At 36.4% G+C, this 25,184-nt stretch overlaps 1 protein-coding gene across 3 annotated transcripts in view; it reads left to right on the forward strand.

Annotated features, from left to right (window-relative positions):
* The window catches only part of LOC131431987 (uncharacterized), a 129,512-nt gene that overhangs the window by 63,447 nt on the left and 40,881 nt on the right, over positions 1-25,184 (forward strand). The window contains exon 1 of one of the 3 annotated variants that reach the window (XM_058597992.1): positions 22,075-22,932. The exons of 1 other annotated variant lie outside the window; for it this stretch is intronic. The gene's annotated coding sequence lies outside the window, so the exon portion shown is untranslated. Of the gene's footprint in view, positions 1-22,074; positions 22,933-25,184 lie in introns of those variants that run through there. One more of the 3 variants, XM_058597993.1, reaches the window with a different exon arrangement.

Raw genomic sequence — 25,184 nt, forward strand, 5'->3', positions numbered from 1 at the left:
TTCGGGAACTGAATTTGAGAATTGGATTCTTAGCCTAGATTCTGAATTCAAAATTTAGAATTGAATTCTGGAACTGATTTCTGGAACTGAACCCCCGCAACAATTTTAGGGGGCGTCAACAAAGCAATCCTTGGGATCGTTTTTCATCCCCGGAAAGCGGACTTGGGCGAGCTAAAAGCCCAAGTCAGCTTTCCGCGGTTGAAGTTCAGCTTTGGTTTTTTTGCTCACTAAACCAACGATGGGGGCGGCAAATCTTTTATTTTGCCCCGGGCGCCAAATTTCCTCGGTACGCCACTGAACTGCTGTTAGAAGGTCAATGTTTTAATGCTGAGTAACATGACTCAGCATTAGAGCAGTGGTTTTTTTGAACGGCTCGTGAGCTTTCGCCCATCATCAGCTTCTTCTAATGACAGTTACGCTAGCGTAACAGGTAGACAACTACATGCTAGTAATCCTTCAATGCCATTCGCTTCTTTAAACGAAATCGATTTTGGCGATATAACGGAAAATAAAATGATCTACCTACAAGATCAACTTTTTCAAATGATCAGTCCATATCTGATGTAAAATAATAAAAAAAAATTTTTTAAATCGACCATTGCATTGCGATTTAGAAAATTATTATTGTATTGTATTCTGAAATTGAATTCTCGAAGTGCATCTGGTCTAAACTGGCCTAAACTTGAATTTAAGTTACAGATTGCAGCTCCATTCCGGGTCCTGGATTATGGAATTGAAACCTGAACCCGAATACCGGCTCGTAGTCTAATAATATTTCAATTTCAGATACAAAATTCAGTTCCAGAATTCAACTAAAAAAAAAAAGATTTCTAGATTCCAGCTCTAAAATTCAGTTCTAGCTCCAAATTATGTATGACAGATTACCTAGATTCTGGAACAGAATCTTGAACTGGATTCTGGTCTGAACCTGAATTTTAGTTACAGAACTCAGTTCCAGTTACAGAATTATGGACCTTAGCTCCAGATCTGAAATTAGAACCTGAATTCGGGACAATAATTTAAGCAATAATTCTGCTAAAAAAATCGTTTCCAAATTCCATTAATGAAATTTAATTCCAGAATTCTCCTCCTAAATTCAAGACTATGACTCTGGAACTAATTTCTGGACCAAACATCGAGCTGAATTCTGGAACTGAATCTTAAAACTGTATTCGGGTCTAAACCTGAATTTTAGTATCAGAATTCTATTCCAGCTTCAGAATTGTGGTCCTGGATTTCGGAACTGAATTCAAGCCGGGAACAGAATTCTGCTTTGCATCTGCATTTCAGTTCTAGAAATCTATTTCAGAATTATTCACCGTATCACTGGATGTGTATTCTCAATTCTAGGCCTAAATGTTGGACTTGGATTCTGGAACTGAGTCTTAAAACAGGATTCTAGTGCGAACCTGAGTTTTAGTTATAGAATTAGGTTCCAATTCCAGAACTCTGTACCTGGATTCTTGTCTTGAACAGAATTATAGTTCCAGAATTCAGTTTCAGATTCAGCATCTGGATTCCGAGTTTGAATTCTGGACTGTAATTTCGGAAGAGTACTCTGGAACTAAATTTCAATTGGAACCTGAGTTTCAGTTCCATTTCATACAAAACCCAAAATCAGTTCAAGAATTTAGATCAAAGATTCAGTTCCAAAATCACATTCCAACAGTAACTGGAACTGAATTTTTGTGCTTGATGTTGGAACTTGAATCCAAATCTAAATTCTGGACCGGGATTCTTGACCTAGATTCCGGAACTTCGATCTGGATTCCAGATTAAACCTGAGTTGAAACATAATTTTGGAACTAAACAAAATTATTGATAAATAAAAATTACGTTTTTGAAAAATGACGAAAAAATTATCCTTCTCCTATCCGTGGAATTCATTCTGCTTACTAAGCTAGTCTGAATATAAAGAAGGCAACCCGAATAATGAGTATTTCGCACATGCTCAGACTGTGCACGGTTGGAGATGTTAAAATTTCAGTTTTAACGAGTTCTTTCCAAGAATAAAAAATTCCAAGAATAAAATTCCAAGAATGAAATTTCAAGAATTAAATTCCAAGAATAAAATTCCAAGAATAAAATTCCAAGAATAAAATTCCAAGAATAAAATTCCAAGAATAAAATTCCAAGAATAAAATTCCAAGAATAAAATTCCAAGAATAAAATTCCAAGAATAAAATTCCAAGAATAAAATTCCAAGAATAAAATTCCAAGAATAAAATTCCAAGAATAAAATTCCAAGAATAAAATTCCAAGAATAAAATTCCAAGAATAAAATACCAAGAATAAAATTCCAAGAATAAAATTCCAAGAATAAAATTCCAAGAATAAAATTCCAAGAATAAAATTCCAAGAATAAAATTCCAAGAATAAAATTCCAAGAAAAAAAAATCCAAGAATAAAATTCCAAGAATAAAATTCCAAGAATAAAATTCCAAGAATAAAATTCCCAGAATAAAATTCCAAGAATAAAATTCCAAGTCCAAGTCCAAGTCCAAGTCCAAGTCCAAGTCCAAGTCCAAGTCCAAGTCCAAGTCCAAGTCCAAGTCCAAGTCCAAGTCCAAGTCCAAGTCCAAGTCCAAGTCCAAGTCCAAGTCCAAGTCCAAGTCCAAGTCCAAGTCCAATTCCAAGTCCAAGTCCAAGTCCAAGTCCAAGTCCAAGTCCAAGTCCAAGTCCAAGTCCAAGTCCAAGTCCAAGTCCAAGTCCAAGTCCAAGTCCAAGTCCAAGTCCAAGTCCAAGTCCAAGTCCAAGTCCAAGTCCAAGTCCAAGTCCAAGTCCAAGTCCAAGTCCAAGTCCAAGTCCAAGTCCAAGTCCAAGTCCAAGTCCAAGTCCAAGTCCAAGTCCAAGTCCAAGTCCAAGTCCAAGTCCAAGTCCAAGTCCAAGTCCAAGTCCAAGTCCAAGTCCAAGTCCAAGTCCAAGTCCAAGTCCAAGTCCAAGTCCAAGTCCAAGTCCAAGTCCAAGTCCAAGTCCAAGTCCAAGTCCAAGTCCAAGTCCAAGTCCAAGTGAATTCTGGAACTGGTTTCTGCAGCTGGACGTTTGATTTGGATTCAGGAATTTAAATATGAACCTAAATACGGGAATACTGGAATACTGGAATTCTAGACTAAACTAAATTTGGGAAGTGAACTCTGAACTTGAATTCTGAACTGGATTCCGAAGCTGAAATCTGGAACTGATTTCTGGACCTGGATTCTGGAACAAAATTTTGAAATATTGTTCTGAGTCCATGCTGGATTCTGAAAGTGAATTCTAGAACGAATTCGATAACTTCACTTCGGTAAATATTCTGGACCAGAATTTTGAAACTAAATTCTGAACTTGAATTCTGAGCTGAAGCTAATTTCCAGACTAGGATTCTTGAACAAAATTGTGGTATTGAATTTTTATTTGGATTCTAAAACTGAATTTTTGAACAGAGCTTTGAAACAGGTTTCGAGATCTGAACATGAATTCCACAACTGTAAACCTTGATTCTGGAACAGGATTCCCGAATTTAGTTCTGAGTTTGGCTTCTGTAACTCAATTTTAGACTTTAATTCTAAATCTGAATTCTGTATCGGGATTCTATAATGAAAATTTGGAATGGAATGCTGGTACCTTATTCTGATCTTGGATGCTGGAACTGAAACTTAATTTTGAATTTGAGTTCTGAAAAAGATTCTGGAACTGACTTCTAGACTAGAACTTTTGAACAAAATTCTGGTATTGCATTGACCTCGATTCTAAAACTGAATTTTGGAACAGAGGTTTAAAACTGTGATTTCGAAATTAGAATTCCAGAAACTAAATTTTAGAACTGTATTCTGAATAGAGATGGGCAATTCGTTCGCGAACGGCTCAAAAGAACTAGTTCTTTTGAAAGAATGAATGACCAATAGTTTTTATTTTGAGAACGGTAGTTCTTTAGTTCAAAGTCGTGGAACTTTTTTTTTCTCGCTCAATCTTTTCCGAGACTCCGAAACGAACGGTGTCTCGGTTATTGTCATTCACGAAATAAGAGAATGAGCGAACGGCTCTCGAAAACTAGTTCTTTTTATGGAACTTTGCAACACTGAACGGTTCTTTGAAATGAACTGTTTTATTTTTGTTTTTTTTTCTGGAACTTCCAACCAACGATGGAGGCGGCAAATCTTTTATTTTGCCCCGAGCGTCAAATTTCCTCGATACGCCACTAAACTGCTGGTAGACCAATATTTGAATGCTAAGTAACATGACTCTTTTTGAGAGCAGCAGTTCTTTTGAACCATCAACTTCTTCTAATGACAGTTACGCTAGCGTACCAGGTAGACAACTACATACTAGTAACTCTTCAATGCTATTCGCTTCTTTAAACGAAGTCGATTTAGGCGATAGAACGGAAAATAAAATAATCTACCTACAAGATCAACTTTTTCAAATGAAATTTGAATTTTGTCTTTGATCACTCATTTCCGTATTCCTATCCTGTCCAAGTCAAACAATCACCAACGCAATCAATCAGATCCTTGACTCGGCTTAATCCGGTCGAAAGACTGTGTTACGATTGAACGCGCATTTTTTTTTCTATTTATTTTATAATTGGTTAAAAAGCAGCCGTACGTACGTAACAATTTTGCACGCACTGAATGAGACTCAATTGTCAACTTGGTCGGATGTCTGACCAATCAATTCCCGTCCCACCGAGGCAACCTCGTCGAAGACGGAAATCTCCGCGGTATCATTGTATGCCTATTGGAAAAATTCACCTCTATCTCGGTACCAATCTTGCGACCAGCAGCAGCAGTAAGCAGTAGGCAATGAGAAAAAAAGGCAACATCAAGTCTGCAAAGGTAAAATTGCGTATCCATCCAACAACTCAGTCCAGTCCATATCTGCCGCGGGAAAAATTCGCTACACAACGTAACAATCAAGTGTCACAGCCATCTATGATCACCGATGTGTGTACACTTGTACGCTAGTCGTTTGCCGGGGGGGGATTCCGCGTAACCAAGGTTCCAAATAGAAATAATAGAAATAGTACGACGGCCACGACCACGACGACGACGGTGTTGTCGGATAATAACAAATGGAAGGAAAAAAAGAAACCTATTCATTTTGAATTCACTACCCAGCAATTGTGTGACCGGTCAGTACGCGACAACGACGGACTTTATCTGCCACAGAAAAAAGGGGCTTCACTTGTCGATTGGACTCCGTTCAAGATAGGGAAAAAAATGGAGGCAACTTTCTCTTTCACGCAATAATTTTCGTTGTTTAGATCTTTGCTATACATATGTAATTATAGGCTTAATTGAGCGCGTATCTCTAGGAGCCTTTGCAGTCTCGAGTATTCAGCGTGGACAACGCGTCGAACAAAATAAGTAGAAGAAGAAGAAAAAAAGACACTGATTGTGGTCGCCATCACGCAAATAACGCTTCAGGCCTTCGCAGCCCACAGAGCTTGCAAACATTGTAAGGCAAACACTCCTCCTAGCCTTTGGACGATATCTGCGAGATTAACAATCGGCAGCACTGAACGAAACCGAGGGGACGTAGAAAAGTTGTTTCTCATTACACACAACTCGCTTTAAAAAAAAACCATTTGCAATGACCATTTGTCTTCTAAGCAATTGACATCGAATCTGTTTTTTTTCTTCTTTAATCTTCGCTCTCGTTGCCTTCTACAAAATACAACAAATGGTTTGAAACAATCTTTCATTTCATATCTCAGACCCTAACGCTTAACGGTTTCAAACTTACCCCCGATAACGGTATAAACGGATTTTAATTAAAGCTTTGTTCCTCCTCGTTCTCCTCCTCCTCCACCGACGGATGGTGTCGATTCACTCCGGTTGGTACTTTTGCAGATTTTTATGGCATCGATTTATCGGTTTGCTGCGTTTTTTTTTTTTGTTTGTTGGTTCACATTTTGTCTCCTCAACCAGCCAACATAACATCAATTCCATCGGCAGAGCCTACTGGGATATGTTGGATGGAGTTCCCAAACCTGGAAGGAGGAATCAGATACTCTGGCAACATCAACAGCAGCAGCAGCCCTCAACACTCCTCACACGTGAGATGGAGCTTTTTTCCAGCTTCATTCTCGATCGAGATTTTTTTTTTTTTTTTTCATTAGCTGTCTTTATTTTTATTGTTCGCCATTCTTTCTCTTTTATTATATCGCAACGGCAGAGCCCCTGAGAGCGGGTTTCGCCGACGAGTCGCCAACCGGTAAGACAATATCTCCGCGATGGTCATATAACAAAGAAGTAATAATCTGGTTTCGTTTCTGCTTGAGATGGCACCTTGTCTTCCCGGTCCGGTCTCCTGTCCCAGGTTCGTCGGGCCCCCGTCCGCATTGCAGACCACAGATAAGGCGTAGAGTGGTTCTTGGCAGGGAAGAAGAATAAAAGTAATTTGCATATTTGCGTGTTCTTTTGTGGTTTCGAAAGGATCTTTTATTTTCTGGAAAGGTTATGCACCTCGTATCGGTGCAGATTTGAATTGTTATGCGAAATTAGCGATATTCATTACTTCGCTGGCTGGTGTGGTGGGAATCCATATTATTTTTCTGGTCGGAATTTTGATTCTCGCCTGGTGCCGCTGAATTTCTATATAAATTTAATGGAAATAAATTAACACCATTGACTTATCGCCACATCTCTGCTTATGAAGTTGGTTTTCGAGCAACTTATAGTTTTATTAGTGATTTTGAAATATTCCAAAAACACCTGAAATTGTTTAATTTACCTTTTACCTTTTACCTTTTACCTTTTACCTTTTACCTTTTACCTTTTACCTTTTACCTTTTACCTTTTACCTTTTACCTTTTACCTTTTACCTTTTACCTTTTACCTTTTACCTTTTACCTTTTACCTTTTACCTTTTACCTTTTACCTTTTACCTTTTACCTTTTACCTTTTACCTTTTACCTTTTACCTTTTACCTTTTACCTTTTACCTTTTACCTTTTACCTTTTACCTTTTACCTTTTACCTTTTACCTTTTACCTTTTATCTTTTACCTTTTACCTTTTACCTTTTACCTTTTACCTTTTACCTTTTACCTTTTACCTTTTACCTTTTACCTTTTACCTTTTACCTTTTACCTTTTACCTTTTACCTTTTACCTTTTACCTTTTACCTTTTACCTTTTACCTTTTACCTTTTACCTTTTACCTTTTACCTTTTACCTTTTACCTTTTACCTTTTACCTTTTACCTTTTACCTTTTATCTTTTACCTTTTACCTTTTACCTTTTACCTTTTACCTTTTACCTTTTACCTTTTACCTTTTACCTTTTACCTTTTACCTTTTACCTTTTACCTTTTACCTTTTACCTTTTACCTTTTACTTTTTACCTTTATTTTAACTTTTTTCGGTTTTTTAACGATATCAAACTAACTGGAGATTATAAGAGGAGAAAGAATATGAAATCATAGAGCCATAGTACTCAAGGAAGAGCAAGGATGTGAAGAATAAAGTGCGGAAAAGTGAGACGTGACAAGGGTCATTTAAGTAAGCAGAAGGCTTCTCCTATCTAAACTTTTACCTTCTACCAGAGGAGTCGACATTTTATAAACTGAAATACAACATAGTTTACATTGATTTTTCTCTAACCGCTCGCAGTCCGACAGGTGACCCTCCTATCTCTTTATTCCCGACATCGAAGCAGGCGTGTGTTGAAAATGAAATCATTAAAACTGTTGTTTTCCGTGTCGAAAACGGAGAAGAAAAAAAAAACCAAGCAAACTTGGAAAAACACATTCCGTGTCGCTGGGTCGTCTAACGCAATTTAATAAATGCAATAAAATTTCGACCGGACACACTCATTTGACATTTTAACTGCAATTGTGAGCAACGGCAGTCGTCGAATCCAATAAATTTCTCAACCTCGTCTAATTACCATAAACGGATGATTGTAAAACCTACTCCTCGAAGCGCCCTCCGGCGCCAGCACGGCGCGAGATAACAAAACTTCCACTCAACGACGCAAGATATATGAATTAGGTGAATAGAAACAAGTTCTTCTTACATAAATTCAAATCCTCTGAGACGGGAGAAAAGTGCATTTCAATGGTCTAAAAGGTAAACGCAAAGGCAAAAGAATATCAACTCGTCCGGAGCCGTAGTGAAGCAACGAAGTCATGGCACACTATGCCAGTTTGTGCCGGTCGCCGGTGTTGGCAGGTGGGAAGGAAGGCAAATGACGAAACACGCATCTTGCACATTCGTGTGCTTGGCTGGGCAGCAACTTGTCGAATCGGCATCAGGCCCCAGACCGGAGCACCTTCCAGAAAGGATCGCAGAATGCGTGCGTGCGAAATCAACTCGCCGCAGTAATGTGGCTCACTTCTTCGTCCGCCGTTTGGCCGCGGTACCGCTTTCTCACCTGCCTACAGACCAAATCACCCCCCCATTGCACAGTGGGTTAAAACCCGTAAAACTTTGTAGTTCGGTTGGTTTTGAGACTGTCTTCGAAATATCAACCAACGACCAACTGCAAACACTTCACTGTGCCTGTCTCCTGCAGCCTGTGCTTTCGCAAGAAGACCAACGACAAATAAAATAAAGTAAGAATTAAAACCGATGTGAACAACAAACGCAACTGACTGCGGTCATCTATCGCCGCAGCTCTTCGCGGGCTGATTTTAATATGCAGACTGCTGCGATGCTAATAAAAATTACCACTCTTTCTCTCTCTCACACACGCACACGCATACTAGAAGGTGCATTCGATCCCATCGTAGTAGACCAGAAGGATTATTAAATGCTTGAGAAATGCATTTAACGCGAAATAAGGCGTATTATTGTAGACTTTATTTGCACTACTGTGCTTGGGCAAGCATGGGCTCAGGCAGATCGAAGTAGGCTGCTGCTGCTGCAAAAACGGGGTGAGATGCCTTCGAGCAGTTGAAGCGAATTGCTCTGGTGGTTGAACCGAGCTGCCGTTTGACCGGAATCAGCGGAATCATGAGGTGTGTTATTGGTGCAGAATCGTCGGCAAGCAGTCAGACAGGAGCAGCAACCTGGCTTTTCAGTTAGGACCCCAGGGCGACTGATGAAAATCTTCCTGCTACTGCTGGTGCTGCTGCTGCTGCTGCTAGTGTAGACCGCGCGCTATCGTGATGGCTTCGTACAGGCTGTAGGAAAGCGGTTTCGGCAGCTGGTGGCAGGTTGGTGTGTCGCTTAGATGATTAATCTCGAGGCTTTTCTTTTCGAGTTGGGATGAATTTCTTGCGGAATGATGTGACAGTGTTGGTAAAAAACGGGATTCCTTGGATCTTTCGAAAGATTTTAGAATTTTTTTAAATTATCGCAAAAAATTTCAATTATTGCCAAAAAAATATTGATTCTTACTAAACACAGATGCGTAACAGTTCGGCTGAAAAGTTCGTATCGTTTAATAGAAACACACATTTTTTTTGCCAAAATTCGTTTTTATTATTCAACATAATTGCCATCAGAGGCGATACAGCGATTATAGCGATCTTCCAACTTTTCGATACCATTTTTGTAATTACGATTTGTCCTTTGCCTCAAAATAGGCCTCAGTTTCAGCGATTACCTCTTCATTGCTTCTAAATTTTTTACCAGCGAGCATTCTCTTGAGGTTTGAGAACAGGAAAAAGTCACTGGGGGCCAAATCTGGAGAATACGGTGGATGAGGGAGCAATTCGAAGCCCAATTCGTTCAATTTCAGCATGATTTTTTGTTGTTGTTTTTGATCGATTGTGAGCTCACGCGGCACCCATTTTGCACAAAGCTTTCTCATATCCAAATATTCGTGAATAATATGTCCAACACGTTCCTTTGATATCTTTAGGGTGTCAGCTATCTCGATCAACTTCACTTTACGGTCATTGAAAATCATTTTGTGGATTTTTTTCACGTTTTCATCGGTAACAGCCTCTTTTGGACGTCCACTGCGTTCATCGTCTTCGGTGCTCATATGATCAGTACGAAATTTTGCAAACCACTTACGAATTGTTGCTTCGTCCGGTGCAAAGTCTGGATAGCACTCATCAAGCCATTTTTTGGTATCGGCGGCACTTTTGTCATAAAAAAGTAGTGTTTCATCAACACACGAAATTCCTTTTTTTCCATTTTTTTCAAAATAACAAAAGTAGCTTCACTCAAAATGCAATATCTAACAAACTAATAATCAGACAGCTGTCAAATTTATTCACGTATCTTTTGAAGGTTGGTACTAACTGAAAATGGTATGGATTTAATTCTAGTGGCGCCCTCTCATAGAAACGATACGAACTTTTCAGCCGATCTGTTACTTCTGATATGATCCAGAGACTTATGTAATTTTTGTAGGTTTATCCATGATCTTCAGAACGGAATTTCCCAAATAACTTTATTTGTGAAGCTATAAGGCAATTGTTTGCGGAATTTTCCGATAACTGAGTGCAGATGGAAAAATATCTAATGCGGCTTCGCCCCATCGTTTTGTTCGTATGCTATCCATCTGCTATTTCAACTGTTTAATTTCAGTTAAATTAAACAGTTTCAATTAAAAAAAAAAACAATTGAATCAGACCATCCTGATGTAGTCTACCTTAAAATTCTTCTTACTGAAAAGGAAAAGCTTACCGAGCAAGAAGATGTTGAAGCAAAAAAAAAAATAGCTTCGCTAAAATCTGTTCAACTTCTTTCAAAACCACAAAATTGTAAGCAATTTTATTTTTACACTTACATTTTCCGTAGATCAGAGATACATATTAACTAACGACATCGAAAAAGATGGAGAGTGAAAATGAAATCGTGTTTATATGATAAACTTATGCAGATCTTTAAAATATATGGATTTTCAAATTCTACGATAAGTATCACCTGCATAAAAAGTCGGGTGGGTAATGTCAAAGACATAACTGAAGGACATGAAATCTAACAAAGCTGATATACATCTTCAACTTATCCGAGTATCAATTATCGTTCGTATTAAGTGATTGGTTGTATGAATTTTTCAACTTTTACTACTTCGCTTCCATGCATATGTACCCAAGTATGATATATTGAAGACACTTATTCTACCGCACAAATAACACTGCACAGATTAAAGCAAAACAATACAACAAACTATGCTATAGTTGTTGTGTTTTTGTAGATTTACAGTCAGTGGAAAAAAAAAAACAGATCCCAAGATCCGAATTCCATTCCAGCTTGCAGATGCTGAATTATGGAAATGAACTCTGAAACTGAAATCGGGTGCGCTGCATCGAGCGTATGAAATGTCCAACAAAGTGTGATAGCTTACAAAGTTTACAATTGTCTCTATTTTCTTCATTTACATAAACGCAACTGGAATTTTGAACACTCCTGTTCGCATTATCTGAAAAACCAGATTTTTTTGGTGAGTTTTCACAATATTTTTGTAAATAGGTATAGGATTCTCTCGAATTTTGGGAAAATTACCCGATGCCCGGAAGGCCAAACGATTCAGCTCGACGAACTGAGCAAATGATCGTGTGTGTGTGTGTGGTTAGTTATGTGTTGTTCACAAGATGTCAAGATCTCAGAGATGGCGAGACTAGTCGCAAATGAAAAGTCTTCTCGTCAGCCAGTACGCAACTGATTGGTTTTGCGATTTGATGTTTACTTTCTAAGTTGTACATAGTTAGATGTCATAATTTTTAGTTTTTTGTAATTTCAATAATTGGATTGCACATTTTCAAGCCACAGATTGTAAAAATCCATTCACTTTTAACAGAGTGCTCAGAGTGTCCCAACCATATCAAAATACGTTTTCTGTTTGAGTTTCGGAGGTTGAGTTTGGGGCTTCATTGCATTCAGAAAAAATTTTGTTTGGAACTGTCTTCTTCTTTGAATAAAATCAAAGTTTTCATTAATCCACTTAGATGATAGTTATAAGTTTTAATTTGCATACATTGCGTTGTAGTGAATTCAAGCCTTTTGAAGAGTTATAGAACATGTTACTACAAGAAAATATGCCGAACACATGGGCCCTTTAAAATGCATCGGTGTCGATACAAGGAGCATAATTGATATGAAGCTCCCAAAATGTAGTTTTTCCATCATAACTTTCTTAAACACACAGACGAAAAAGGGAATCGAGGGAACCACGTGGTCGATTCACAATTTATACGCAACACACTGTGCTCAGGCCTTAAATAAGTATGAAAAAACTCTCTGGAACTGGTAATGATAGCCACTTGATCTTCAAACTTCACCAATAACTCAATAGTAGCTTTCAAGCGAATCTAAGTTTGTTTCAATTGGTTCAGCCATCTACATATACAAACACACATACACACATTTCGTCGAGCTGGTCGTCTGATCGAGCTCGATTAAATTCGTTTTTTCAGCAATTCTATTACCCCTTATAGAAGAAGGCAGAAACATTGATGCAAGAATATTCAAATGTATGAAGTGAGATTAAATGTGATTAATCGTTTTTGTACGCGAGTTTCCTTAATCGACAACAAGTAAAAATACCTAAAAAACGGGATAATGCAAATTTTCGCGTTTTAGCGAGCTATTGGTGCGCAAAACAGTTCCCTGGAGAAACCCATTGTCATTTCGCTCTTCCTTATTTTATTCCCTTCCTCAACGATTTATGACGAAAACTAGAAAATTTTACGGTTTGAAAGTGATTTTCAATAACCGTGCTCATACTTCATCTGATTATGCAAATAATATTAACTAAAATAGTCGAGTTTAGCTTGTAAAACCATGGCTAAGGATATTAAAGAGTACCGCGCTGACGACGCCAGCCCTCACAAGGTGTCGCTTTAATCGCTATTTCGAGATATGCCTATAACCGTCCCCAGCTCTAAAATTACCTGTTGGAAGGTATCTTATTTTATTTATATGTAGTCTACATTTGCTTGACGAAATAAATAGATAAAAGACGTTCAGTCCCGTCTAATGCACAATAAGAAATGATCGGTTTTCGACCATGGTTTACCGACTACATTTTTGTTTATTGTTGTGCTTACACTATTGAAAATTGAATCATAAATTGTTGACCGTATTACTGATGACATAGAGAAAGTATTATGTTGTTCCGTTTTGTACAACTCGAGATATTCACGATTAATTTCTACCCATTCTTCCACAAGACGAATTTTGAAAAGACACCCCATAGTAAAGTAAGACGTATTCACGTCAATAGTTTTGTAAACGCTTCGCTCGAATATCGCGCGTTAATTTTTCCAAACGACCCTGTTAATGAAAAAACGTGTAAGTTTTCGTCTTGATAAATGCACAATAAAGGAGTGGCGCAATATATTAAAATTTCAAAACCAAAAGATGTAAAAATGTGTACTGCCATTAACTTAGCAACTAATTTAACAACGTAACGGACACAAAATCCTATATTATTTGCTAATTAACTGAAAAGTTGTACGGAAATGTTTCGTAGAGGCAGGATGCCAAAAAGATTCAGGAAATAGTCCTGTCTTTAGGAATAGTTGGAATGTGACGAAACACAACTGAGATGTGTCTAAGATTGAACAATACTTCGTATTAATACACCGTAATAATCTTTGATCTCTTCTATTAGGAGCATTTCAAACACCTTCCTTTATATTTCCAAGTAAATCTGACTCGAGTCGTGGTTGATGAATTGGAAGATCACGTACGTCTTCTTAACACTAGAAAACTTGAAATTCAGTATATACCGATAATTCCCCAACCCAGTCAAAATGACTGAAGGAGAGAAATTCAAAAAAACTGTGATAAAATAACTAATATGGTAAATAAATTTATTAAAACGAGATTTTCCATAATTTTTATATTATTTGAATTCATACAACAAGTTATGTTCTTCAAAAAGTAAAAAAAAAAATTCTAGCACTTGTGTCATTGTGTACGAATCGTCAAAATGACTTCCTTGGATAACCTAGTGTTAAGTATTTATCGGTGAAGTTTCATTTTTGGCATTAAAAATGCCTTACTCTTCACTATATGGGGCCGGGTGTCAAGTTTCAAAAATAGTCGCGTAACCTTTTTGTGTCATAATTAACTTTTAACTTAAACGTCTTTTCAGCGTTTCAATAGCATACTATTGAAAAAATGGTTGGAATCGACCCATGTTTTCATCCACCAATCCTTGTTGTACAAAATGACGTCAACTTCTTGTTCGGCATAGGAGGCTTTGCGTCATGCATAAAAAACACCGTTTCGTATGGAGAGAAATCTATAAATATAGGCTGCACAATATTTCTTTGCCTAGTTGATGTTTGACTGTGAATGAAACAAGTAGCTCGTCCAGTGAGCTGATGACTTGATTGTTTATGCGTTCACTTGCTGGATTGTCGCTTTTGCATTATTTGTTGGTGAAATTTCCTGTTGGCTGCGCAACACCGTCTTCGCTTGACTATCTTAGATATCATCTAGCTGTTGAAGAACCGAATCAGCGTGGTTATCGGTTCTTTTGAAATATCCCATGTATTAGCAAATTGTTGGTCTTACTCTTCGCTACACTAGGCTGGGTGTCAATTTGAAATATGCAAAACTAATCGCGTAACATTTTTCTGTCATAATTTTGAACGCTTATAACTCAGTCATTTGTTGATGGATTTATGTAATTCAACAAATAATCGATTCGGAAACATTTAACTTAAACTTATGAGATAGCGTCATTTGAATATTTCAATTGCATACCATTGAAAAATTGGTTTGAATTGAGTATTTCATTTTGGTTCTCTGGTAACTATCAGGCCAATTTAGAATTATAGGCGATAGATTTTTGCGGATCTAATTTGCAGCGCTTGTTCCTCGATGATTTGTTAATGGATTTTCTTAATTTAAATGATTCCAAAGCTTCAATATTGTGAGCTTAAAAATGCTTTAATTTGTCAACGGATCGGTTTGCATACTTAAATCTCCATTTCCATACGAACAAATCATTACAATGTGACTGAACAAGTTGTTGTCCCACCAGGAATTAAACACTTCAAAAGATTTCAAATTAAATTCTGATACTTATCTAAAAGCGGCCTCCTCGGTTTAGTAGTAAAAATTAGAATTTGGTGAACCGCCAGTTTCAGTTTAATTATTATTTGCTTCAAAACAATAAGCGTCTGATGGCTACACGCGTTGTAATTTTCGGAATTTTGTTGCGTATCCAATCCGTATATTCCTAATATGCCAAAGCGAAAATCAATGTAAGTAACTAAATATTTTATGCGAACTGTTTCACATGTTTTCTTCTTCGTATTGTTGCCATATTATTTACCGACACTTTCCGAAGATTATCGACGATTTTGAAGAAGGATTAATAAAATTACACTATTACTGATATAAAAAAAAAAAAAAATATATATATATATATATATATATATATATATATATATATATATATATATATATATATATATATATATATATATATATATATATATAATCTTCTCTTGGATCGATTAACTGTTTATAAAATTAATAAGTTTGTACGTTTCTTGAAAATTATTATCATAAAATAAAATAGTTTCATTTGTTCAGGTTTAAACCTTAGGGTGTTTGTATCTAAAATTGAGTTTACTTGAAACTTTGAATTCATCATAATTGACTTCTAGTTAAAGGACGTTATTCAAAAACTTAACAATGTAAAAATTTGTGGAAAGGGATCAAAATTGAATAGAATCAATTATCAAGAAAGAATCTAACTGTCAATTTATCATTCGCTAACAATCTAAGCGCTTAAACTAGAGCAAGTTTGTAATTAGTTAATTGAATAAGTTCTTAGCTTAGTGTATCATCATCATTATCATCTTTATTTTTGTATTTATTATGAAGACCCTAGAAACGTTCCATTTTTAATGCTATTGTGCTCGGTCGTGTCTTGAATACAACCCTCTAATTTTTTTTTGTATGACATCGGCTTATCGAATGACCAATGTACTGCGGAAATTAAAAATGAATTAAAGGAATTACTTGTTTTTTTTATTACTAACCCTCCACAAAAAATATTTACTATTTAGGTGATTCTAACGCGTTAAATTAATGATTACATTTAGCTGTTTGTAGACGGTAAAAGACACAAAATACATAATTAGTAACTTAGATTAACAATAATGAAATTTTCTTTTCGATTTCATTTACATGGCATTCCCAAGACAACGTAGAATCCAGATAGATACCCAAATATTTAAAATCTTTCACTCTTTCTATAACATTGCCTTCAGTAATTAAGTTGGGAAGAGTGGGAAGAACTTTCCTTGGTGATCGGTACTTAATAAATTTAATTTTTTGTAGATTCAAAGAGAGCAGATTTTTAGGTAAATATTCTTTTCAAATCGCGAATAACCTTGGAATACCAGAGAGAAGTCCCAAGAGAGGTTTGCCCCTTCCCAAATAGTACTTATGAAAAAAAAAACGAATGGCATTACTAAGCCATGAATCCTGGAATACACTTCAATCGGAGTGAAGTAAACAATTTGAAAATTAAAAAAAACCCTTCTTAATCCACCTAGTGGTGTGATAATGCCTTTCTCTTCTTTCATGACAGTCTCATGAAAATATGTTTCATACTTTTATTAAATAATTTTGGATACTAATTTTGACACCAATTGATTCAGATTGATTCGAGTAGTTCACAAAAGAATGCTTCAGTGTTTATGTCACACAGTCAGCATCATTTTTCCAAACTAGTGCTTGACATTTGTGTTGCCTATTTGTATGAGAACAGTGATGCTAATCTAAATAAAAAAAGCCTTCTTAGTCCACTTAGTGAAATTTTCATATATCTTGAAAAATCACCATAGGGGAAATACAGTACATGAAATTTTCGAAATCGAAAAAAAATTTTTGATGCCAAAAGGCTTAGAATTGCATGAAACGTCGAGATTTAGTGTCATCCCGAAAAAAAATTTTTTTGAAAAAATCGACTTTTTGGGACTTAGAAAAAAAATGAAAATTTTTCTAAGATATTTAAGAGCGGTAAAAATCAACGTGTTTTGTCGGTTACGTCACTTATACAATTATATATCTGGAACCAAAAGTCACAACCATTTGATCTTCGAACTTGATCAATGGCACGACAGTAGCTTTCAAACGAGCCCAAGTTTGTTAAAATCGGTTCAGCCATCTCTGAGAAAATTGAGCGCGTTCAAATATCTTCGAAAAGTGCACATACATACACACACACACATACACACACACACACACACACACACAGACATTTTCCGATCTCGACGAACTGAGTCGAATGGTATATAACACTATGGGTCTCCGAGGCTCAGTTCGAAAGTAGGTTTTTCCAGCAATTCTAATACCTTTCTATAGAGAAAGGCAAAAAGTGCTTTATTTTGTTTCAAGTTAAAATTCGGTGAGAACATTATAAACGACATAATGGTTTTGCGAGCATTGTCGTCGTTGCCAAGGTTTCGGACTTGGTATTTGAATTGTGATAATTCGCATCAAAAAGTCTTCTATCCAATGAATCAAATCATTGAAATATTTTCATGTTCCAATTGTGATGAAAATCATAAGTTCAATTATTTGAAATGTCCTGTAAGAGAAAAAAAAAAATGAAACGCTCGTTTGATTGGACAACAACAAGTTAATTCAACGATTTTAAATTTACAGAACATACTTGAAAATAGAAAATCAACAAATCTGGTCATCTGGTCCAGTTACGCAAGCATGACAGGCAGTCAATTACTTACAACTAACCTTTCAATGCCGTTGGCTACTTTTAACGATATGAATTTAGACAAAATAATGGAAAATAAAATGATCCACCAACAAAATCAGCTTTTGCATATAATGTTCCAAATGAATTCGGCTTCTACTTCTTTCAAAATTGCTAATAATACTGTTATGAATTTAAAATTGTTAACTAATTTTTTGAATATTCTGCATTGGAATGCTCTTTCAAACAGATGAAACATATTTTTTCAATTTTCCCAAAGTTCACAAAATTCACAGGGAAAAGTCGGGTGACATGCCGCACTGCTAGAAATTAAGATAATGTCAATAGGAAATAACTCACAACTACTGTGAATATTTATAAAAACATCAATTATATATCCAATATATTTATCCGGAGAAAAATCAATGATTATCATAATACACTTTTTTTACGTTACCTCTTTAAAAATAGAAAATGAAGTTTGTGGTATTTTGAGAAATCCAAGATGGCGACTTCCGGTTTATGGATATTCCTTGAAAGCCCTTGCAATATCGATAGTTTTGGAACGGATATTATGTGTAGATAACTAAAAATGATGTTTGAGGCCGTTTCGAAATTCTAGGTGACGACTTCCGGTTTATTTAGATTTCTTGAATGTGGACCGGATTGGGTATTTTCTGGAACGGATATGATTAATAGATCAGAAAACGATATCTTCCGAAATCCAATATGGCGACTTTCTGTTTATCGATATTCCTTGAGAACCCTTAAATAAGGGTCGCCATGTTAGATTTCAAAACTACCTCAAACATTGGTCTCCGACATCTACTCTTCTAACCCGTTCCGAAGATACCCATATTGTAGGGGTTTTCAGGTCGCCATATTGGATTTTGAATCGACCCCAAACATAATTTTCTTGCTCCACTTTTCACATCCGTTCCGAAAAAAGCCATATGATTGGGGATTTCCACATTCCAAATAACGTAAACTGTTTTACGAACCACATCTCTAACAATAACTCATACTTTATTAAAAAAGTACCTCGATTCACAAACCCCGTTTAGTTCGTAAATCAAGGTTTGTTTTGACGAGATGCACCTTGTGATTTATGTTTTTGTATGTGGGTAGAGAAAACGAGGTAGTACTCTGTCTTGGCTGAAAAAAAAACAATAACTGCGAATGTGCTTTTGTTATTCGTTAGCCATTTTCACGGAATGTTGGATCGAATTTTGAAAAGAAGAAAAATTGAAAATGTCCACTGTCCTGTTTCATGGTTGCTTCCAAACTTTCGGGTGACAACAGAATTTGCATTACACTAGCTTTCTTTTTATATTGGGCACGCATTCTGTATGCTGTAAAAAAGAACCAAAACATTTTTCGATCAATTTTTTCAGTATTAGACGCATCTTACGTCACACGTTTCATATCGAAAAGGTGGCATCTCTCCCATAGTTTCTGTGCGGCGTCTCCACCGATTTGTAGGTATAGACACTGCTTGATTCCAAATGATGATGAATAGAACAATTTGTCCTGTGATCGAAAAAATATCTTTGACGTGCTTTCTGTCACGAAGGTAGGTTATGTTAATATTTTGAGATGGATTGCGAATGAAATACCATCTTCTCCGCTGCGCAAAATCAATATTTCAATCACTGCTACGGAACTCACAATATACTGTCGGTTATGAATATTTACAGAATTCATAATACTGTTACTTACCTTTTTGTTGTCTTCTCTCGAGGAGAATTCAAACTGACGCTGACAACTATAGAGCACTTCTATAACTACAAACTCGAAAGTGCGGCAACTCTCCCTGAGCGGCATCCTACCCTACTCTACCCTATTGTTATTGTGACAGGAACATTTCTTAAACCAAGTGTCTAATTGAAAAGGCTCATTGATGAGGTACTAAAGTTATCGAAAGCTTTGGAATCGAAATAAAGACAATTCATGGAATCCATTTTATCGCTGGAGTATATTTGCCATTCCAATGCGTTAGAGAATTTTTTCAAGCGCGATTTACAAAAACTCACAAGATAAAACTCTCTAATTTGTTCGTAACAAGGTACCTAAATTCAAAGCATGTTCAATAGAACTGTAGGCAAAATAACCAGAGTGGAAAAATACATCATAAACAACTCTTTTCTGGTTATTTTTCAGTCCAAATAGTCCAACTTGATTCTTTCCCGCAAGAAACCTCTCTACATTTGATCTGATTCTAATTAAGTCCTAAGTTACATTTGTAGTGAACTGATTACTAATGCTGACTTTGACTCAGATCATTTTCCTGTAACATTCAGAATTTCCAACGAGGCTATAATTAATCTAATTAGTTCTATATTCAACTACCATAGAGCAAATTGGTTTGAATACAAATCTCATATTTAAAATCATGTGGATCATGAAATTATTTTAGAAAATTCTGCTGACATCGATACAGCAATAGATAATTTGTAAAAAAAAAAAAAAAACATAGTTAAGGATTTATAAAAAGAAATTAAACATAGAGTTACTCTTTTGCGAAATGAAAATTTCGCTGAGGAAGTTGAACAAAGTAATTCATATTCCAAACCTTTCTGGAAACTGTCTAAGATTCTTAAGAAACCTCAGAAACCAATTCCTGCACTCAAGAAAGGAAATCAAATACTACCAACAAACGGCGAAAAAGCTCAAAAATTTGCTCAGCAATTCTAGAATGTCTACAATTTTGAACGAAAAAACGAAGTCTCACTGAAATATGATCATATTTCAACTGAAGTGTTATTACAAGATGACATTACTGAGACAAATTTTGATGATATTAAGTCAATTATTAGGAAACTTAAAAACATGAAGGCTACTGGTAATGATGGAATTTTTAATATTCTTATTAAAAATCTTCCCGATGTTGCCTTGAAACTTTTGGTTAAAATTTTAAACAAGTGTTTTCCATTAGCTTAATTTCCAAAAAGATGGAAAAACGCTAAAGTAATTCCTATCCTGAAACCTGATAAAAACCCAGCAGAAACATCAAGTTATCGACCAATTAGCTTACTTTCTTCTATCAGTAAACTTTTTGAAAAAATTATCTTGTTGAGAATGATGTCTCATATAAATGAGAATTCAATTTTTTTCACCAGAGCAGTTTGGATTTCGTCATGAACATTCAACTACTCATCAACTTGTCAGAGTATCGAACATGATAAAATCGAATAAATCTTCTGGGTTATCCACTGGAGTTGCTCTTCTAGACATTGAAAAACTATTTGACAAAAAGATTTAATAGTAAAAATATCTGACTTCCAATCTCTTATTTGTTTGATCAAAACGTTTTAAAATTATGTAACTGATCGTACTCTCCAGGTTAGCTGTTGGAATTTTATATTCACTCCTGAACTTCTAAATTTACCCGTTGGTTGTTAGTCACAGGTAGAAATCTACGAGTGATCTGCGGTCGTCCACAAGGAAGCTTAAATATTTTCAGTGATTATCTGTCAAAATGGAAAATTGCACAAAATGTTGCAAAAACGCAATTAATTATCTTTCTTCATAAGCCAAGAGCTTATTTTCTTGAACCAAACAATAGTCATATTATCAAATTGAATGACTTGGACCTGACATGGTCTGATCAAGCAAAATACTTAGGTTTAACGCATGACAAAAAACTCACTTTCAAGAATCACATTGAAGGAATTCAGACAAAGTGTAATAAATATATTAAATGTTTATATCCTGCTATAAACAGAAATTCTAAGCTCTGTTTAAAGAACAAAACCATTTCGGCCAAAAAAATTAGCTAACAATCGCAGTAGGCACCGTGGCAACGGAATGAAGGCGAATGAGCCGGACTCTCGGTCCCATGCGCGGCACACTTTGGATCGGGCGTCTCCATTATGCAAACATGAGGTGCCGCCCCACCTAAATACGACGACGACGACCGTGCGGACCGTAGCAGTAGCGTCGGAGCGGAGAAACCGACCGAAGGAAGAGGAACAGGAGTAGGCGGTCGAGTTGGATTAGCCAATGCGATTAAAGTTGGGCGTCTTTTTCTGAATTCATTCTTTCTCTCTTTAGATTATTTTCACGCTAGTTTAATATAATTCAGGGTATCTTTGCCATGCCAAGCCAACATGATGAAGGCGAGTGGGAGAAAGATTCGAGCACTTACACACTCACGAACTCGCAGCGTGCGAGAGAGAGAGCATTGGCACATGATGATGCGAAACTGAGAGCGAGCAGCAAAGCAAAAAAAATCAATTACGCGAGAGAATTTTATCTTCGATGCACAATGCAGTACATTGTTTTCTCTCTCGTTGATTGAATTGTGTTTGCGTTTGGCTGGCTCATCCTTCGTTGCTTTCAGCGGGTGGTGGGTTGATGCGCGCGGTGCTTGGCGCAAATGTCAGGAGAAAGGGTTATTTTTTGTTGTTGTTGTTTTGAATCTTCGTTCTCTCGCGAGCATTATTTGTTTGGCGCGTTGGGGAAAGGAGACCCGTCGAGTGGCATTCGCATTGTAATGTTGTATTCATTCGTTTCGCTGAAGTGTACGCGACTAGATATCGCGCTGTTTGTTTGGAGTCCGGTTCGTTCGTTCGTTGCTAGGCTACTGTGAACAGCAGTCCGCTCAGCTCCACCTTGGATACAAACTGTTGAAATATCACGGTGCAACGCCTGCTTGGGTGCAACGCCAATTACCATCCTCCTCCCGCCAAGTGAACCGTTCTACAGGAAATGGTTATTTCATTTTGGGCCCTAGAAAATCCGGTGACACTTTATCAGTGTTGAGATTTCCGGTGTTTCCGAGTGAGTGCACAGTGTTTGTGACAGTCGTATCAATCATAAAACACCGATGTCAAACTGCAGCAAACAGGAGCAAAAGCAGAAGCAGCAGCCGAAGCACCGGCAGAATAAATGAATCAAAAGTCGTGATTGAGTGATAATCAAACCGTTCGTGACCGCCACCTGATGCTGTGGTAAGGAAGATGATGAAGCGGATGATGATGATGATGATGATGATGATGATGATGGTGCTTGAGGGCTACTCCATGGTCCGGTGTGTGTGTGCGAGAGTGAAATGGAATGAAATTATCATCGTTTCGGTAGCCTACCGTCTGTGAAGTTAAGGAGCAGTAGTGGGACATATTAATTTTTTTTTTGGTTCGAAAAAAGACGAGGCCGGCGGTTGTAGAGAGTGGCGTCCAGCAGTTCACGATAGACTCGATTAGTGAATGGCAAATGATGCACAGATCGGCTGCTGCTGCTGCTTATGAAGCCGTTTTGGAAGAAGAAGAACGACGCTGCCTGATGACAAACGACGCCGGTTTCGGACTGATCTGCTGAAATCGTCCGGTGTTTCATCCGCCGAGGAAATTGATTTCTGCCGACGGTAATTTTACGCCAATCTCGTTTGATTAAGTAGTGCCAAAATAATCGAATATTCAGCAGAAGACCGTCAGTGCGGGTGATGGGTGGCGATTCCTGGTTTGTTAATTGGATAATCTTTCCATGACAGGTTTGATTCGATGAGCTGGAAGGGCAGGAAGTCTTTCTTTCTGGGATCATAATAATTGCTTTAACTAATTTTACACAACAAAATATAGTCCGGAGATGAGTAAACACACTTTTTGACATTGGGAAACTCAAAACCAGAAACAAGACATCTTAGAAGAATACAAATAATGAGTCAAGACCTACATTAACTATACAATTTTTTAGGGCAATTTAATTCGACAAAAATACACGGAACAAGAGCGAAAGTTAAGAAAATGTGAAAAGATAGAAGTAAAAGTAGTTAACATCGTGATGCAAACAAGCTAATAAAAAAGGAGTTCGTTAAATCTCCAGTGGATCCTCAGTTATACTATGTTCACACTTGCAGAAAATAACACGTTTTAACGATAGTAATATAAAGTTAAAACCGAACTGTTCACACTTGTATTATGTTATACGCATGACATATTGTTTGTTATTGAGTTTGTTTAGAAACAAACTGCAAAAATGTTTACGTCGCTAACATTAAGCACTTGTTAAGAAGATAAATTACTGTGGAACTTTACTGGGTTCCGGAGTTTCCATAGATTAGTTTGTAGTACTTCGGAATAGGAAAATCTTCAGAGAGAAAACTTAAGATTGCATTCCCGGTTTCAAAAAGCATAGTTTTTCACAAGGCCTCGGAAAAGTTGGTAAAAATATTATTCAATTTTTCCACTTCTTCACTCAGAAAGTTTTCTTCTACGTATTAAAAAGTCGTTTTTGGTCATTTGTTGGTTTTAAATGTTTTTATCAAGTTAGTTGTCAACGTTTCGAAGTGTATTTACTTCGAAACTTTGGCCATTTACGTGAAATAAATATTTTTAGCAATGAATGACCAAAAAAGTCATGGCTTTAAACAAAAAAAACAAGCATGGTTTTACCTGTTTTCTGTTCTGTTGGAAAACTGAAAAACTAGTTTTAACTCGTAGTGTGAACGTAGTATTAATGAAATAAAATATTAAGAAAGCTTAAGAAGCTTAAGAAAACTGAAACTGACCAAGGGTAATTTCTTCTTGGTCTGTTTCTCATTGTCAGTTATGACAGAAATCATAATCGTACAGTAATCCGTAAAACTACTCTAACATTGAGCTTCACTCTGGAATGTGAAAATTTCACTATCCCAAGTAGCACACACTTCAATGGCAGTAACTTATATGAAACAAATTCATCGAACATGGTAAAGCCATTGCAACGTGTACTATAACTGTCATGTAACCGAAAAAGCGTAAGAGGCGGAGCTTACGCGACTTACCGAAATTCAAGTAACACAATTTGTTACACATTGATTACAGTAACTTTTTAGAGGCAAAATCATTAAACAGATTGCAGCCATATCAACGTTAGTTATATCTGCTAAGTAACCCAAACAGTGCTCAAGTGATGATGTGTTGAATATCGGTCTCATTGAAACAAATAATACGTTTCTGTCAAGCTATTTTGGTAACTTTCGAGATGCCAATTTAGTATTGCGACTGAAGAATTTGTTTTGCATTTTTCTTTCCAAATGTTGAAGCTACACAAGAATTGGAGAGAGCATTATCTGTATAGATTGGTAGTGGATTGTGAAAAATTAAATAAAGAACGTGATCATTCTTAAACCTTTTATGTCTATCCAAATTCAACATGCCATTCAATATTTATTGTGAAGTTGATCGTTGTACTTATTAAAAACGTTCGTGCCGTCGAAATTTTTAGTTTTAGAATATTGTTTTGAAATTAATATTAAAATTTTCTTTCAGGTCATATGAAAATTGCAAGAAAACCTTTTCATAGGAAACACAAGTTCCAAGCATTTTCTTAGTAATGACAAGTAAATTATTCACATATCATGGATCAATGGCTTAACAAACTCATTTTTTGTTTGTTTCATGAATACTGCTTTTACACTAGCAACACAATAAGTTGAAACATGCTTCCAAGTCAATAAAATGTATTTTCACTTCATTGTTATTATACAACATTTTGCATATTTACTAGCAATTTACACAAAACGTTTATTTACATACTTTTTTAAAGCACAATAGTTTTTTTATTCAATAATGTAATATAATTTTAGGCACACTCAAGCAAAGCAAAAGCAACGCATAATAGTGTTAAGTTGCAAAA

This window comes from Malaya genurostris, chromosome 2 (genome assembly GCF_030247185.1).
Source record: "Malaya genurostris strain Urasoe2022 chromosome 2, Malgen_1.1, whole genome shotgun sequence".
Taxonomy (NCBI): domain Eukaryota; kingdom Metazoa; phylum Arthropoda; class Insecta; order Diptera; family Culicidae; genus Malaya; species Malaya genurostris.